We start from the raw sequence: 17184 nt of genomic DNA, 5'->3' as shown, positions 1-17184 counted from the left end.
TGTCTCTCTCTCTCTCTCTCTCTCTGTCTCTCTCTCTCTGTCTCTCTCTCTCTCTCTGTCTTTCTTTCTCTCTCTCTGTCTTTCTCTCTCTCCCTCTCTCTGTCTCTGTTTCTCTGTCTGTCTTTCTTTCTCTCTGTCTTTCTCTCTCTCTGTCTCTGTCTCTCTGCCTTTCTGTCTCTCTGTCTCTCTCTGTCTATCAGCATCTAAGAAGTAAAGGTTCTATTCACTTGGAACACTTGAGAGTCATGACTAAGCTGGGTGTGGAGAAGGGCTAAAGCCCCCAACCTTAAATTCCATAATTCCTCAAAACAGGCTTATGAACTTGATGTATGTTTGTCCTTTTCATTTGAAAATGGAGGTAATGGAACCCAAGGACTTGGAAAACTCATACTATGGTGACCTAGAAGGCAAGAAGCCAGTCTGGATGTTGCTGCTGGCCCAGGAGGAAAGCCTGAGGAACTAGAAAACCAGGGTACAAGCTCAGGTAGGCTTTAGACTTGGAACTTAGTAAGATTGATGACATACACACACACACACACACACACACACACACATATATATATATATGTATATGTATATATATATACACATATACAGAGAGAGAGAGAGAGAGAGAGAGAATTTGATAGATGACAAATAATTTAACCTATAGTCTTATGTTCTGAGCTACACTATGAATCTAACCCACCTCCTTTCCCCTGAGACTGAGGTGGTACAAGGCACAAGGAAGGAGAAATATGCTCCCATGTGGTGAAGGGATATTTGTATATTTATTCATGTTATACATTCGAAGTAAATATTCATTTGTAAAATCTAATTTGACTGTTAAGTAGTTAAATGGAATTGGGGGGTATAAGGACGCCCTAAAATTGGGAGAGTACAATCAGTAGGGGCTTGGGCCAATGATAGGGAGACTAGGTATCCCTAAATGTGGGAGCAGCACAAGAAGATTGGGGGCTTCCATGCCCAATGCACCCCAGAACGTGAATCTTCTGGGTAGTTAGGAAGTCAGGGGCTTTCCATCCTGGGATACACTGGGCTTATTTCCATAGCCTTGCTAAATGGAAAGACCCTGACTTCCTAACTACCCAGAAGATTCCCGTTCTGGGGTGCCTTGGGCATGGAAGTCCCTGATCTTCTTGTGCTGCTCCCACACCTAAACTCCCTTAAGGATACTGGAGAGCCCAGGTCACATGCCTGAGATCCAAAGATAAGCCATAAAACAGCTGTTCTTAGCACCCGTGTGGAATGAGGAATGTGTTCTTAGCATCACTGGGAGGAAGGGAATATGATATTACCCAGATCAAAAAATTATAAATTTAGAGTTGAAAAGGGCCTTAAAAGTCACTAAGTTCAATCCTTTCATTTTACAGATGAGGAAACTGAGGTCCAGAAAGAATAAGATCAGATCATTTTAGAGGGCTGAGAATGCTGACAACTGTGACAAACTAGGGGGGAACAGGAAGAGCTTACTATAGGAGGTAGCAAATGAAATGAGCTATGAATGAAATTAAAGTTTCTAAGAGAAAAAGTTATGGGGGGACTTTGGGAGGGAGATGTTCCAGGCATGGGGCATAGCCTGGGCAAAGGCTAGAGATGGGAATAGCAGTTAGGTGAATTGGTCTAAAGCTCACCTCTATTTATATGCTAGTGTCTGTTCTCTTTGCATTTCTATGTGACTCTTTCGCACATGAGAGAAAGTGTGAAAGAAGTTTCAAGAAAAACTTGATGACTCCTTATCTTGGGGAAATGTGAGCATCCCTTTAGACAAGTATGTTGCCTCAGCTCATATTGCACTCCAGGTTCATTTTAATTGTGCACAGCTTCCTGTAATATTTACTCAGAATTCTCCAATGAGAAGAGATACCATCCAAGGGTTGCTAAACAAGTGGACTGTGGTGAGTTAGAAATAAATTGTTCCCAGGGCAATATCAGAGCCCCAGCTGCTCACCAACTTGTTCCATGTTCTCTATAAGTGTGATACTTTGAATACATCATGGATTTAGGGAAATTAAGTTTAAACCAGGTATCTAATCTCAGTACAAGGATCTAAGTGGAAAAAGCTGAACTCTCGACTAACTGAAAATTGGGTGAATATCCCAGAAAACAGGATGAAGCAAACCTCACTCCTGGCAAAGAAGCAGGGACTCTGGAGGCAGAAAGTTTTCTCCATTGTTGGGTGTGATCATTGTGTCTGATTTTTTTTTACTTTGTCACAAAGGACATCTGAGTGAGGCAGAAATGGCTGCTATAAAGATAAAAAATATCAATAAATATGATTTCTCTAAGTGAGAGTGTTGGACTAGATGGTTTCAGAGGTTCCTTCTATGGTTTTATGATCTCTAACCTTTACTATTATTGTCTGAACCACTTTATATCTCCTGGTCAGCACCATATTGACCCAAAGACGGCTCACCTCTTTTATCTAGTGCTTTGAGGTCTGCAAAGCCCTTCATATAGATTATCTCATATAGCAGCAAAAAGACTCTTAAAAGTTGGTGGCATGAATATGATTATCTCCATACTGCAAAGGAGGAGCCAGAGAAAGGTTTAATGACTTTCCCAGAGCTACTAAGTATCTGAGGAAGAAGTTGAATTCAGATCTTTCTGACTCTCGGGGTCCAGCACTCTTTCAGCTACTTGTTGAATCTTTGATTGGATTTCTACTTATCTGCCCAATGAGATTTGATTTTGTTTAATTTTTTATCAAGCTTGATTTCCTTTGAATGCTCAATAACAATACAAAAGTAATGATTGGTGAATGGATTTATGGGTTCTTGTTCTTTAGCCCTAGAACCTATGGCCTTGGGTAAGTTATTTTATCTCTTCCAACCTCAGTTTCTTTGTATGTAAAATGAGAGGTTTGGACTTGATGACTCAAGCCGTCTCCCAATTTATGTCTCCCAATGATGATCATTACTCTTTATGAATAAAAAGTCATCTGAAATTTAAGGAGGAGGCCAAGAGACTCAATCTGACCTAAATCTTCACTGTTCTTTGCTTCCTTGGATATATTTTTTACGTCTAATGTCCGACTGGTATGGAAACTAGAACAGAATCAACATTATCCAGTCTAAAAGCTTAACTTGGTCATAGCTCGAAGGGACCATAGAGTCCACTGAGTTCAACACCTTCATTTTTGAGAATTAAGTCGCTGGGGCCCAGAGAAGTGAAACAACCTGCCTCGTTATAAAGAAAGTTAAATAGTGATTGACCTGGAACTGAAACCCAAGTCTACATACGCTCAGGCTTGGCCTCTTTCCACTTTGTAACAAATGTTTAGCCACTGATCACAAAATTGTTGGTGTGTAATATAGACCTACATTTCAAGTTCACTCTAAGACCATGACATGGAATTTCAAAAAGGACCAGGAAAAGCGACTGAAAATATGGCTGCCAAAATCTTACAGGAATGGTGACCATCAGAAGGTGAGTATCCAGTTTCTGATGTGGGTATTAAATAAACAAGTATTTCAAAGTCAGTGGGAAAATGTGCAGCAATGGAGTTTTATCCACTATCTTGAAGGAAACCATCACTAACCAAAGAGTTTTCAAATAAGACCTTCTTAAAATAATCTGTAATATTTCAATCACACATAACATGAATTCCAGTAACATAGAGATTAAAAGAGCCACATTGGGTCATGGGCACGACATGACTTCAGGGGACATCATGGTGTGTTCTTTTTAAAAATCATTTGCCAAACTTCAGACTATAAAACCTCTGAAATCTTCAATGACCTTTCTGTGAAAATTCAGCCCTGGTAGGGAAAGAGAGATGGAGATAAAATGCCCTCAAGTCTTGCTCTAATCTTTCCTTTGGGGAAAAATAAGTACATTCAACTAGAAGGGAGTTGGGTAAGAAGGAGCCTGCTTCTTGTTGCGTGTGTATGTGTTTTTTAAAGCAACTATTTGAGGATAATTAGGAAGATGAATGATTTCATTATTGAGACAGTAACAGACCATTAAAGACAGAGTACACGGATTTCTGGATTTCAGTATTTGATTCTTGTTCCCAACTTTTCAATTTAACTACAGTTTTGTGAGATTGGAACAAAGGCCGCATGCCTCTTGAGCACTATTTTATCCACTTTAGTTCCCCCCTCCTATGGTATCAAAAGCAAAATATTTCAAAGGAAGACAAGAAAACCCCAGCATGCCACAGGACCCACTGTGTTAAGCTGTATATGGGGAGAAAGAGTTCCTTCTTCTGGCAATCAGCTTATATCCTGAAATACTAATGGGTTTCACACCTCCCTATGTACAGAGAGGTAGATCAGGCTTGGAAAATGTAGAGATAAAATATTTAGTCATTGGAAAATGGGCAGCAATAGTCAGTAGAGACTAGGAGGTAATGGATGCTTTTATTACTTTCTCAGAACAACAAAATGTGTGATTGGACACTCTCTGGTGCATAGTTGACTCTCAAAACCCATTACTGAAAAAAGAGGAAGCACAGATCTGGGTTCCCTACAATTGAGTTGGGAAATTCTTATTTTCATTTCTGTGAAAAGCTTAGAAATATCCTAATTATATTTTTAGAATCTCAAATTATTTGGTTGAAATCTTTCTAGTTATCTTTGGAAGCTCTAACCCCAGTTTGGGGCAATACTTTATCAGTGAGATACCTTTCCAATTTTTTCTTTTTGTATGAATCAATTTTTAAGATGTCTGCCTTCTACATTAATTTTCATGTTTGACCTATCAGCATATGCATATATATATATATTAATTTTAATTAATAAGTATTTATATTCTCTTCCTATAGGAAGACTTATATGAACTGATACATAGCAAAGGAAGCAGAATCAGTAAAATAATTTATAAATAATATTTCATGTTCATTTTTATAATCTTTTCTTCTAACTCTTCTAATGAGCTCCTTACTTTATTTGTAAGTTCTAATGCCTCTGGAACATATAGCATTGGGAGGCAGAGGGGGTATGACAAGATTTTTTCCTAATTCATTTCTCACATCCCAATTTAGGCTCACAAGTTAGGGTTATTCACACACTCCCAGAACTGGTTTCTGGTGTTCCTCTATGCTTTTTATTCATTAAATTAATTTGGGCATGTTATCAATTAGAATCCAAGTCAGAAACCATGACAGTTCTAGTGCCTTACTGCCTTCAGATCAGGACTAAAAAAATCTGATGTAGTAAAATCTCAAAACAAGGAGATAAAGACAAGATCCTCTAGAGCAGTTCTTAAATTTAAGTCCACATGAATGTAGAGATTCCACAATTCTTCACTCCAAGATCCCTAGGTAGCCAGTTTTCTTTTAAAATCATATATGTTTGGTTTGGTTTTGTTTTTTCATTTGATTCTGAGATCCAATCCCACCATTGCCTCTAGGTCCAATAAGAATTCCCTCATAAGCGGAACTCCTCCTCCCTTAAATTGATCCTTAAAATCTGTTTCTCAACAAATTTTGTTCTATTGTCATCAGTCAAAGGACTGAAAGGTAGCCCATGAAGGCAAAATCCATGTCTCATCTAAACTTGATATATTCCTCAAAGACCAGCATGCTGTTCTTCCATCAATAGGGACCTAATCATTGGTTTGGGCCAGGAGGGAATGGAGAATGGCATGAGAAAATGAATGGATGTCATGGTTTCAGAAACATAAACTTCAAATGGTTCAGAAACAGTGGGAAGGAGTTGGGAAAAGGTGAGTAAGACAGGGGAGAGTAATAAACCAGTGAGGAAAGAACTGGTTTAGAATGGAAGCATTGGGGTTCAGATCTTTGCATTATCACTACCAGGAAACACAATAAAACAACTCATGAACTTGGAGTCACAGGAACCTAGTTCAGATCCCAAATGTGGTGACTGGTGTGAACTAAAAGAAGTCCCTTAACTTCTCTTGACCTCAGTTTCCTTATCTATAAAATAGGGGGATATTGAACTAGCTAGAACAGAGTAGTTGCTTACTAAGCAGTTGCTTCCTTTCTTTGTTCCTCCTTCTATCCCTCCCATAGATCTGGCTCCATTTTTCTGGACCTTAATTTCTTCCTCTGTAAAATGAAGAGCTTGTACTAGATCATCTCAAAGGTCCTCTCCAGGCCTAAATGAGGAATCCTGTGACGAAACAATTTCAGATGCATGTGTATATGTTTGTTCCATGTGCCCTAGCTCCCTGAAGATTATCATTGAATACAAATTGGGCCCCCTTGGGGGCCATTGAAGGCTGACATTGTGAACACTGAAGGGAGACATTGCTGGCACAAAATAAAAAGTGAGTGAGTTCAGTGATTTATATTTAATGACTCATTGAACATTGCCCACCAAGGACTGAGTGCATGTACTGGGGTGATTGGGAAGGTGAGGTTGTTGGAAGTTCTTCTGAGAGAAGAGAGCCCAAGGGAATTTGGTTCTTCCCTTCTAGCAAGTCACATTGGTTTCATGGAGATGGACAGGGCTGAGGGGAAACGTGAGGAATATGAAATAATTCATTCTATCTCTAATATCCTCACCCCCAGTTTTTGAACTCATCTTCTCCCTATTCCACAGTCACTTATTTTCAGAGGCCATGGTACACATTGGCTTCCCCTCCCCACAACCCTTACACCACCTCAGTCCCCCTCCATGATGTTCCAACTGAATTGGTCCTTTCCTAAATGGACTCATGCTCTGGACCCATCCATTACATCAAGAAATCTCTGTACCAACTCTCCTTCCAGCAGGTCTTTGCTAGCAGTAGCTAATGGGATAAACTGATTCACAGCTGGATTCTATTAGGTTAAGGTGCTATCATTCCTGAAGCTCATCTCCTGGAAGCAGACCATCTCATCTCAATGAGTATCTCTAATACACATGATCTCTAAGTTCACTGATAGTGCTTATGCACTTTACACTGAATTAGATTCTAATAGTGGGACCAGGATGGTACAGGACATACTAGGAGCTTCCAGCAGTCTTGATATCATCCACCTGCCTATGAGATGAAATTTTAGTGACTGCTTGAAAGAATTGATTAGCTAAGGACAGGAAGGGCAGCTAGATGGCCAAGTGGATAGAACACTAAGACTGGAGTCAGAGAGACCTGAACTCAAATTCAGCCTCAGACATATACTAGCTCTGTGACCCTGAGCAAGTCACTTAACCCTGTTAAGCTCAGTTTCCTCATCTATAAAATGAGCTTGAAAAGGAAATGCAAATCGCAATAAGATCTTTGCCAAGAAAACCCCAAATGGGGTCATGAAGACTGACTGTAATGACTCAACAACAACAAAAAGGGACAATGATGTGTGGATGCACACTTAATTGCCTGATGACCAACTTTGGCAACCCAACACAGAAACTTATCCAAGAGGCATAGCGAGGAAGTAAAACGAATGCTAGATTTAGTCACAGAACTTGGGTTCTCGTCCTAGCTCTGGTACTTCTTATCTCTGAGACCTTGGTTAAGTTATCTCTTCCTCTGAGTTTTCTCATCTATAAAATGGAGAATTATACTAGATGACCTCCAAGGTTCCTTCTAGACCTAAATCTATAATCCTCATGAAGCCAATGAGGTGGTCAGGGCCACTTGGGAAAGGACTTTGAAGCACAAGTTGAATGTACTGAAACTGTTGTTTGGTTCAAGTAAGAAGCTACCATAAGAAATCTGCATGGCTAAAATAAGAGGTGAAAGCCTCAAAGAACAGGTAGGTGCCCTTTGCAAAATTCACCTAAAGAATGGAAACACGCAGCAATGTGTCCAGACTTTAATATTTCAAGGGATTCTGAGGGCATGAACATGGGTTCTTCTTCCAGTAGTACTGATTACAAGTCATTGATGACTTTTCGTCTGCTCGGTTCTTACCCAAAAATCTTCCTTTAAGGATTTACCAAACACGCTAAAAATCCTCTCTCTCTAGACCCTTGTTGGTGAAGGCATGGCATACATGCCCTGGCATGCCAGAGGACCTGCTCCATTCCTCCTCTCCACTGTGCCTAGGGACAATTTTCACATGCTCTTCCCCTCTGTCCTGCAGTCCAATGCCAACACTTCATCCCTCTGCTGTCTGGGGTAATGTAGGGGGCTCACAGGCAGCTTGAAGGTGCAGTTTGGGTACGTGATCTCTAAAAAGATCACTAATGCTGCTCTAAACCTTTTTTTGGACATATCAATGTCACACCTAGGTAATCCAGCTGTCCTTTCTTTCTCTCACTAACTGACCAGCATAGGTCCATTTCTGATCATACCCTTCTGGATATCCCTCATACCAATTCTTGAATATAGATCATCACTGCTAATGTTTTAGCCTACCAAAACCCACCACATCTCCTATTGTGGAGTCTATGATTTTGGTTCTTCACACTTTAGATAATTCTATTTTGAATTATCCAGAAAGATGGATGCTTTTTAAAAGGTTGGCTTTTGCGCTTTGTAGTAGCAAAAAATTGGAAAATGAGGAGGATGATTGGGGAATGGCTGAACAAATTGTGGTGTATGATGGTGATGGAATACTATTGTGCTGTAAGGAGTCTGATGCAGAGTAAAATGAGGAGAACCAGAAGAACATCATACACAGAAAATAAAACATTGTGGGAAAATCCAATGGACTTTGTTACTAGTAGCAATGCAACAAGCCAGGACACTCCTGAAGGACTTATATAAAAGAATGCTAACCACATTGAGAGAAAGAACTGTGGGAGCAGAAATGCAAAAAGCAAAACAAATGACATCACTTATCACATGTATATATGAGTATGTAATTTGGAGTTTTGGTTTTTAAAGATTGCTCTAGAGCAAAAATGAATAATATGGAAATAGGTATCAAGTGACAACATTTGTACAACCCAGTGGAATTGTTTGTCAGCTCTGGGAGTGGGGAGGGAAGAGAAGAAGGAAAGAAAATGAATCATGGAAATGGGGGGGAAATATTCTAAAAAAGAAATAAATAAAATTATCATCAAAAAAATAAAAAGTTGGCTTTTGTGTCAGAGAAACTTGGCATCATTTAAAGCACCACGTCATTTGGGAAGTAAAATCTGGTACAGAATTAAAAGGAACAATGGGTAGAGCTCATCGTCATCTGCTAAGCCTAACTCAGATATATGCAACCAATGAACTATAGTAATTCAATGAACTGTCCATTCAATGGCCATAATCCAAGAAAGACATTGGTCATCCATTTGACATTTTCTCCATAGTTGATTAGGTCAAGCTCTTTTTAGTGGTTAGGGAACCTCACTGAGAATACTCTCTAATATTCTACGGGCTTGATGCAATGAGCAAGATGTTACCATCCCTCTAGCAGGAGCACCTGAGAGATTTGTGCACATACCCACAGGGAACACTGTTGTTCATTTACAATCTACGGTGGGTATCCTCCATGAAAAGTAGAGTACCCTAATGAGCACCTTTTACGTGTCATTCCATACTGATCATGGGAGGACTGTTGACTTCAAAGGGATGCTATTGCATGCTTTATGTATACTTATTAAAAAGATTTAGCTGATAACTGCATTTGAGATGAAGAGTACAGACTTAAAAGCACGTCATGTTTCAGACCAAAGGGGGACTCTCCAGCATAAAACCAGTGTGAGCCAAGAACATTTAAGCCAAATCTGGTCTTTTACACCCACTACAGAAGAGAAATCATTTCTTCAATAGCCTTTTATTTTCCTAACACTACTAATTAACCTAATGAGAGGGATTTAGCAGAGTTGGCAAGTGCAGTACCAAATTTGGAGAAGGACTTTTTGTGTATGACATTACTCTGGAACAGCAGGGTAGTAAATTCTCCATCAATGTGTTTAATAGTCTCTTCAGCCATCAGAATGCCGTTTTCTCCAACTTGCAGGGCTTTTTGTCTCCAAAAATCTCTCTCCAGCAATAACTGTACAAAGAATGAATGCACAGAGTGCAGAACGAAACGTAATAGCATTGAGACTAGTCTCAAATTCCATTTTTCAAATGTCACTGCAGATTTTTATTAAGGAACAGGAAATTATAGCTTCATGATACTAAAGCCTTTACCCAGCAGAAGAATTAATAAACAATGTGTCATTAGTTTAATCTAGCTCTTTTGGAAAGAAAAACAAAAGTCAGTTTTCTATACCACACATATTCTACCTTCCATGTAACATTTTCTTCTTTTGTGGCCACCAGCTCTGTCTTTGGATGGGAAATGATACCTTCCCTGAATGCCAATGGGAGGGCAACATTGTTGATTCCTTTGTTCAAAGCTGAACTCAGAACAAAGAAAAAAACCCTTACCTCCTGGGAGCTAATTAGTGCAGAGCTGCTTGCTGACAATCCCAGGGATCTCAAAGCACCCCAAATGCGATCATTTAAAGCTTATCTATCCAGATTGAACTCACCCACAGCTGTGAAACAGCTGTATTTTGTTGTTAATGGAAATCAGTTCAATTTAAAATGTTTTTTTGGTCTATTAGTGATATCCAGATTGCATGATTACAATCATTAACAAGGAGGAGGAAAAGAGAAGATGGGCGTCATTCTTTCTCTGGACATCCACATATATACATATTTTTAAATTTAAATTTAAAAAGTCACATATAGTGATGATCCTTACATTTTGTAGGGGGAAGTGGAGAGAGAGATTTCCCCTATATGAACATGGATGTTTGCATGTTGTCTTGCCCATTAGAATGTGAGCTCCTTGAGAGAAGGGATGCCCTGGGCAGTTTGTTTTGCCTATCCTGGCACTCCCAGAACGGAGACAAGCACATGGTAAGCCCTGAATGGGCAATGAGGAGGAGGAAGGAAGGGATTTATGAAGTACCTACTGAATGCCAGGCATTGTTCTAAGTGCTGGACCCTCACAAAGACCCTGGGAGATGGGTCTTGTTATTATGTGTTTTACAGCTGAGGAAACTGAGGCAAACAGTTTCATTGAGTCCCCCAAGGTCACATAACTCTTATCTGAAGTTAGATTTAAACTCATGTCTTCCTGACCTCAGGCTCAGTGCTCTATCCACCGTTACCACTCAGCTGATCAAACTGCCTATTGGCTAACTAGATAGATAGATGGAGGAGGAAGAAGAGATGGGATATGTGACTTCTGAGATGGCACAAAGTAGCCTGGAATGGGGTGTGTAGATCTGGGCATAGGCAAAATGAAATAAAAATTCACCCCTCAGAACAGCACCCCTAGGGAGAAGGTAGGGATGATGATGATCATCTGAGCAGAAGCCACATATCATAGAGCTTCCTTCTGGCAACAACTGTATCTGCCATAGAATTATATTTAAAAAGAGATAAGCCTACTCATTGCCCATCATACAACATGGTAGCCTTGGGCTGGTAATGACCTCATATTTCTGGCCTTCAAGGGACCCACCCCAACCCCAGTTTCTCAGGACAGAAGAGATCTCTCATTCCACTTTGCTTATAATCTGCCTGTGGGCATTTCACACTTTCATTTTACCTTTCTTGGCATCCCCCACTTAGCCCAGTTAACTAGCACATAGTAGGTTCTTGGTAAAGTCTGATGTCTATAACTGGACCAGAAACATCTCGAGGACAAGGAGTATTGCTTATATCATGCTGAATTAATCCTTCTTCTCATTGGACCTCAAAGGGCACAGTGTTAGAGCTAGAAGGGACCATAGAAGTCAAGTCCAGCCCTTCATTTAACTGAAGCCCAGAGAGCTTCTGTGATCTGCCCTGGACTACAGAGACCAAAAGTGTCGGGAATAAGATTCCAACTCATGTCTTCCTGACTCAAAGTTCAGGAAACTATCCGCTAGACCACACCGATTCAGGTTAGTACAGCCAAGGAATCTTCTTATATCATTTATCAGATTGTACCTGATTTCACTGTCATTCAGAGTTCTTGGTAAAGAAACTCTATTTACCAATTCATAGCAGCCAGGTAAAATGGATTTACCAATTCATTAGAGCCTTAGAGAGGCGTCTGAAGGACTAACATACCAGTCTAGATTCTGCTGCTGACTAGTTGGTGCCCTGAGGCGAGTCACTGCACAGTTAGGAATCCCCACTTTCCTCAACAGCCAAATGAGGGTTTGCACAAGACTGATACTTCCCATTCCAGGTTCCAGAGTGCCCAGGTGTTTTGACACAATGACCCTAGGAGTTCCATAAGAAAATTTAAATGCTTCTGCAATTTCCCCCTTTCGTATATGATATCTTGAGCTAAAATATGAAATATGTGCCTGAAATAGAAAATTATATGCCCTTTAAAAAAGAGAGTTTAAAATCTACTTTTCTTCAGGAAATAGAAGTCCTATGTTGGAACTCATAGGATCATAGTGGGTCACTCAATTCAACAGAGTGGATAAAATTCAACAAAATTTATTAAATACCTACTATGCCCAAAGCATTATGCTGAGTGCTAAGAATACAAAAACAAGAACATGCCAATCCTTGCCTTCAAGGAGCTAATGTTTGACAGGGGAAATAGCATGTATATCAATATTTTTATAAGACGGGGGAATGAAGGAAAGGGGAGCCAGACAGATTTAATATATAACCCTGCAAACATATCTGAGAAGGGACAAGATGTTCACAGCTGAGAAGATGGTACCAGAGGGGAGGTTTAAAGGAAAACAGACTATCTGACTGTCAAAGGAGGGAGTGCATTCCAGGCATGGGAGATAGCTATGCAAAGCAATGGGGTGTGATTTACTGGGTTGGGGAAACAGCAAGTTGGCCAACTGGGTGGATGCAATTGGATACTATACATAAAAGGGAATCACATGACAATATAGCTAGGAAAAAAGACTGGGTCCAGGTTATAAAAAGCTGAGGTTTGTATTTTATCTTAGTCAACAGAGATGTAATGAAGGGTTTTGAGAAAGAGAGTGGTCCTATAATAGATACACTAACAAGGGAAAGACTGCAGGAAGGAAGAACAATCAGGAAGCCATTACACTACTAGTATAAGCAGTTGAGAGTGGAGGGAAGGGCAAGAGGGCTGGGGAAAAAATATTGCAGAGGCAGAATCCACAGGACTTAACAAGTGAGTGGATATGAGGAAGGAAAGAGTCCAAGAATTCTAACTTTCTGACCTGGGAACATGGCAGTACCACCAATAGAAACAAGACCAACAGTTAGGTAGGACCTGGATATATATTTGCTCCAACCATGTCATATTAAACTGAGGCTTAGATTGGGGGAGTCTTATTATTATTATCATTATTAACTCAAAGACCCTGTCCTTGTATTAGGTGACTTCAGATCATTCCTAACTGGTTCAGTGCTGCACACAATGAGTGACATCCATTTAAAGATCCTCTGAGTCAAAGGAAATCAATTAGCCCACGACTTCATAATTCAATAGAAAATTCCCACTTTTCATGAGTTGCAGAAATGGATATTTATTTCAGCAATAATGCAGGGAAACTCATCAGAACATTTTCTGATGAATCTAAATAGAGAGGGAAAAGTTTCTCCCTATAAAACCAAAATCATGGCATATGCAATATTCTACCCAACAAAGAACAAATACTACCTTTATTTTTCTAATAAACTCTATCACAAAGGACAATCGCCTTTGCTAAGACACTAGAAGTCCTTTGTCTTGCTGCTAATGTTTATTGCTCCAAACATATTTCAGTGTCATTTCAAAACACAGATTTCTTTCCCAAATACACCAAACCCTTGAGCACATCTGCATTCTTCAAGAGGGGAGCTGTGAGCACAGCCAAGTGACTCCCTCTTGGTGGCTTCATTTCTGTTCTCATCCATTTGCTAGGGTGATAGTTAGAAATAATTAAGATCCTCAAAACCATTTTGCTTGGTACACAGAGTTCTGCCACTCAAACCTTTAATTATAAACTGACAGCTAATAAAGGAGAATGTCAAGGAGCTAATGCAATGGCACTCCCGCCTAGCAGTTTTATCGTGGACCTTGGTTTATAAAAAGCCTACAGTGCCGATCATTTTTAATTAAATAAAAGCAAGGCTTCCCAGAGCAAGAGTTACAATAAAGGGATGCTTTTCCAGGGGAGCAGCTGTGTAAACGTGGTCCAAAATTAATCTAGTCATTGCCAGGCTGTGTTTTAAAACTTCAGTGTCTTCTCTAGTCCACATCAGAAAGAGAAAATGAATTTTCTCAAGACCTTCCCATGTGTTTTGTGTTCAATCCTTTTTAATAATGCCATCATTACCTTATATTTATCAGTTCATGCACAGGGACTGGAGTGGGGCATAGAGGGGCACAAAAGAGTGTGAGATCAAAAGATGGCATCCAAGGAAATACTTTTTTTTTCCATGTGTAAGTGTTGACAATCCTGAAAAGAATAGCTCAGTCCCTGCCCAAGGAAACTGTGATATGCACAAGATAAATAAAGACCTAATGAACAACTTGGGCTGATAATCAGGAGCTGGCATCTGATTTCATACTGTCCTTATTGTTTCCTCAGACTTGGAGGGGGAAATGTTATTGGGGCTGCAGGACTGGGTTTTGTCAATTCACACCTCCAATTCTTCCCCACTCAGAGAGGCTGATAGCACAAACTGTATAAATTGATTTCATGAAAGATTTAAGACAGAAGAAAAGGAGCTAGAAGGGTGCCCCACCCTTCACAATCTTGCCTTCATATTTGGAGAAGGCAGGGAAAGACAAGGCAGATCAAGAGGCTGTAAGGAGGAAATGAGTCTACATTTCATGGTCTAGTGAAAAGAGCCTGAGACTTGGGAATGGAATGCCAAATGCTGAGTCCCAGCTTTGCTGTACACTAGCTAGGTGACCTTGGTCAAGTCACTTTAATCAGTCTAAACTTTGGTTTCCTCATCTGTAAAATGGGAAGAATAATGAGTGCTACTACTGCCCACCTCACAGATCATCAAATAGAATGATCCATATAGAGGGAATCACAGGAGTCTTAATTTAGTTTTAAGATTTAATATTTTCAATAGTTTAATATGGACAGCAAGGTGGTACAGTGGTCAAAGTACAGGACCTGGAGTCAGGAAGACCTGAATTCAAATTTGGCCTCAAATACCAAATGGTCGTGTGACCCTGGGCAAGCCATTTAAATCTGCTTCAGTTTCCTCATCAGTCAAATGAGCTGGAGAAGGAAATGGCAAAACATGCCAGTGTTATTTCCAAGAAAACCCCGAAGGGAGTGATGAAAAAAATCAGACGAGACTGAAATGGCACAAAAAGAACAATTTAAATAGGTTTTAATCTCGTAAAACTTCACAGAGACTTTTGAGACACCCTATCTAAAGGATCTGGGAACTGCAAACATATATCAATTCATTTGTGATTAACCATGTCTTTGCTTCCCCTCTACTACTGGGCATTGAAAACATGTTCTGTGATCCCCAGAGGAGCTAAGAACTCTGAACCTTGCAGTGAGGGTCCCAAGACAGTCTTCCCTCCCAGACAGCTCCCCTCCTCTCAGATGCACAAATAACTAGCTTTTGTGGAGCTCTTTAAGATTTGTAAAGCTCTTTCCCTGTGTTTCCTGTTTGAGCCTCACAACAATCCTAGGGAGAAGTCACTATTCCCCTCATTTTATAAATAAGGAAAATGAGCTTGAGAACGGTTATATGCCTTCTCAGTGATCACATATCTAGTGTTTGATCCAAGATTTGAACTCACTTCTTTCTGACTCGAGAGCCAACATTCTATTCCCTGGGCCACATTGGGGGAGATGGGGAATACTTTCAGATAAAAGGAATTAAAGGAATTATTTCTGAAATGCACATTGGAGAGAGGCATAGTCTTAGACCCAAGAGGACATGGACTTAAGCCCTACTTTTTGCCTCTTTCAATCCAGTGATTCCATAATTTGATATTTTGTGCTTAAATGTGACACTCCAGAGTGAAGCCCTTCCCTTTGTATCATTTGTGGACACAGAGATCTTAAAAATATAGTTCTCTCATGAGAGTTACATTTTGTTCCAAGGACACTGCTAGCCCTGATTATTCTCAGCTTCAAACAGTGATATTTGAAATTCATATTAAATGTATTGAAAACAAGAAGATTCTCCAAATTTATAAATAGCTGAAATCATGAAATTTTCCAGACAACTTGTTACTTGTGCTATAAAGGGCATTCCTGGTAGACTGTACTGAATGGCATGTGTTATGTTCATCTCTAGGGGTAAAAGTGAGGAGGAGAGAATATGGCAAAAGAAAATGTTCTGTTGACATATTTTCTATCGAATTTTTTTTCCTTTTTCACTATAAACTTAAATGCTTCTTTACCTCCAGCAAGGGGCATAGAATGGAGACAGACCATGCATGATACTCTAAATAGAGAAAGCTCTGGAAGTAGATGAAAATAGCAACAAGTATAGTGTTTGTTAAACTTAGGGAAAGTCTATTTCCATAGACCTCCATTTCCTTTAGATGGTCTCTGAGATGATGTCAAGATCTAAATCTGAAATTGTGTGGTCCCTACCTCTTCTAATGGGCAGCAGGATGGAATAAGATGTAAAGTCATACAGAAAAAAAACTAGTTCCAAAGTCAATGGTCCTGGATTAAAAAACCATGTCTAATGCTTGCCTTAGGTAAGATACTTGGCAAAATCCAAGGCACTCTCTGAGCTTCAACTTTTTCATTTCTAAAATGAGGAGTTAATAAAACTAAAAACAATGATAACAAAATTCATTTGGAAGAACAAAAGGTCAAGAATATCAGGGGAACTAATAAAAAAATGTGATGGATGGTGGCCTAACAGTACCAAATCTGAAATTGTACTATAAAGTAGGGGCAAATAACCTCAGAAAACTAGTGTTTGATAAACCCAAAGATCCCAGCTTTTGTGACAAGAACTCACTATTTGACAAAAACTTCCGGGAAAATTGGAAAATAGTATGGCAAAAATTAGATTCAGATCAACATCTCACACCCTACATTAAGATAAGGTCAAAATGGGTATATGGCTTAAACATAAAGAGAACATAAGTAAATTAGGTGAACGTAGAAGAGTTTACCTGTCAGATCTATGGAGAAGGGAAAAATATAGGACCAAACAAGAGATAGAAAACATTACAAGATGTAAAATGAATAATTTTGATTACAATAAATTAAAAAGATTTTGTACAAACAAAACCAATGCAACCAAGATTAGAAGGGAAGCAACAAACAGGGGCAGGGGAAATGTTTATAACAAGTTTCTCTGATAAAGTTCTGATTTCTTAAATACATAAAGCCCAAGTCATTCCCCAATTGATAAATGTTCAAATGATATGAATAGGCAGTTTTCAGATGAAAAAATCAAAGCTATCAATAATCATGTGAAAAAATG

The sequence above is a fragment of the Gracilinanus agilis genome, chromosome 3 (assembly GCF_016433145.1).
Source record: "Gracilinanus agilis isolate LMUSP501 chromosome 3, AgileGrace, whole genome shotgun sequence".
NCBI classification, from domain to species: domain Eukaryota; kingdom Metazoa; phylum Chordata; class Mammalia; order Didelphimorphia; family Didelphidae; genus Gracilinanus; species Gracilinanus agilis.
Note: the sequence above shows the minus strand (reverse complement) of the source record.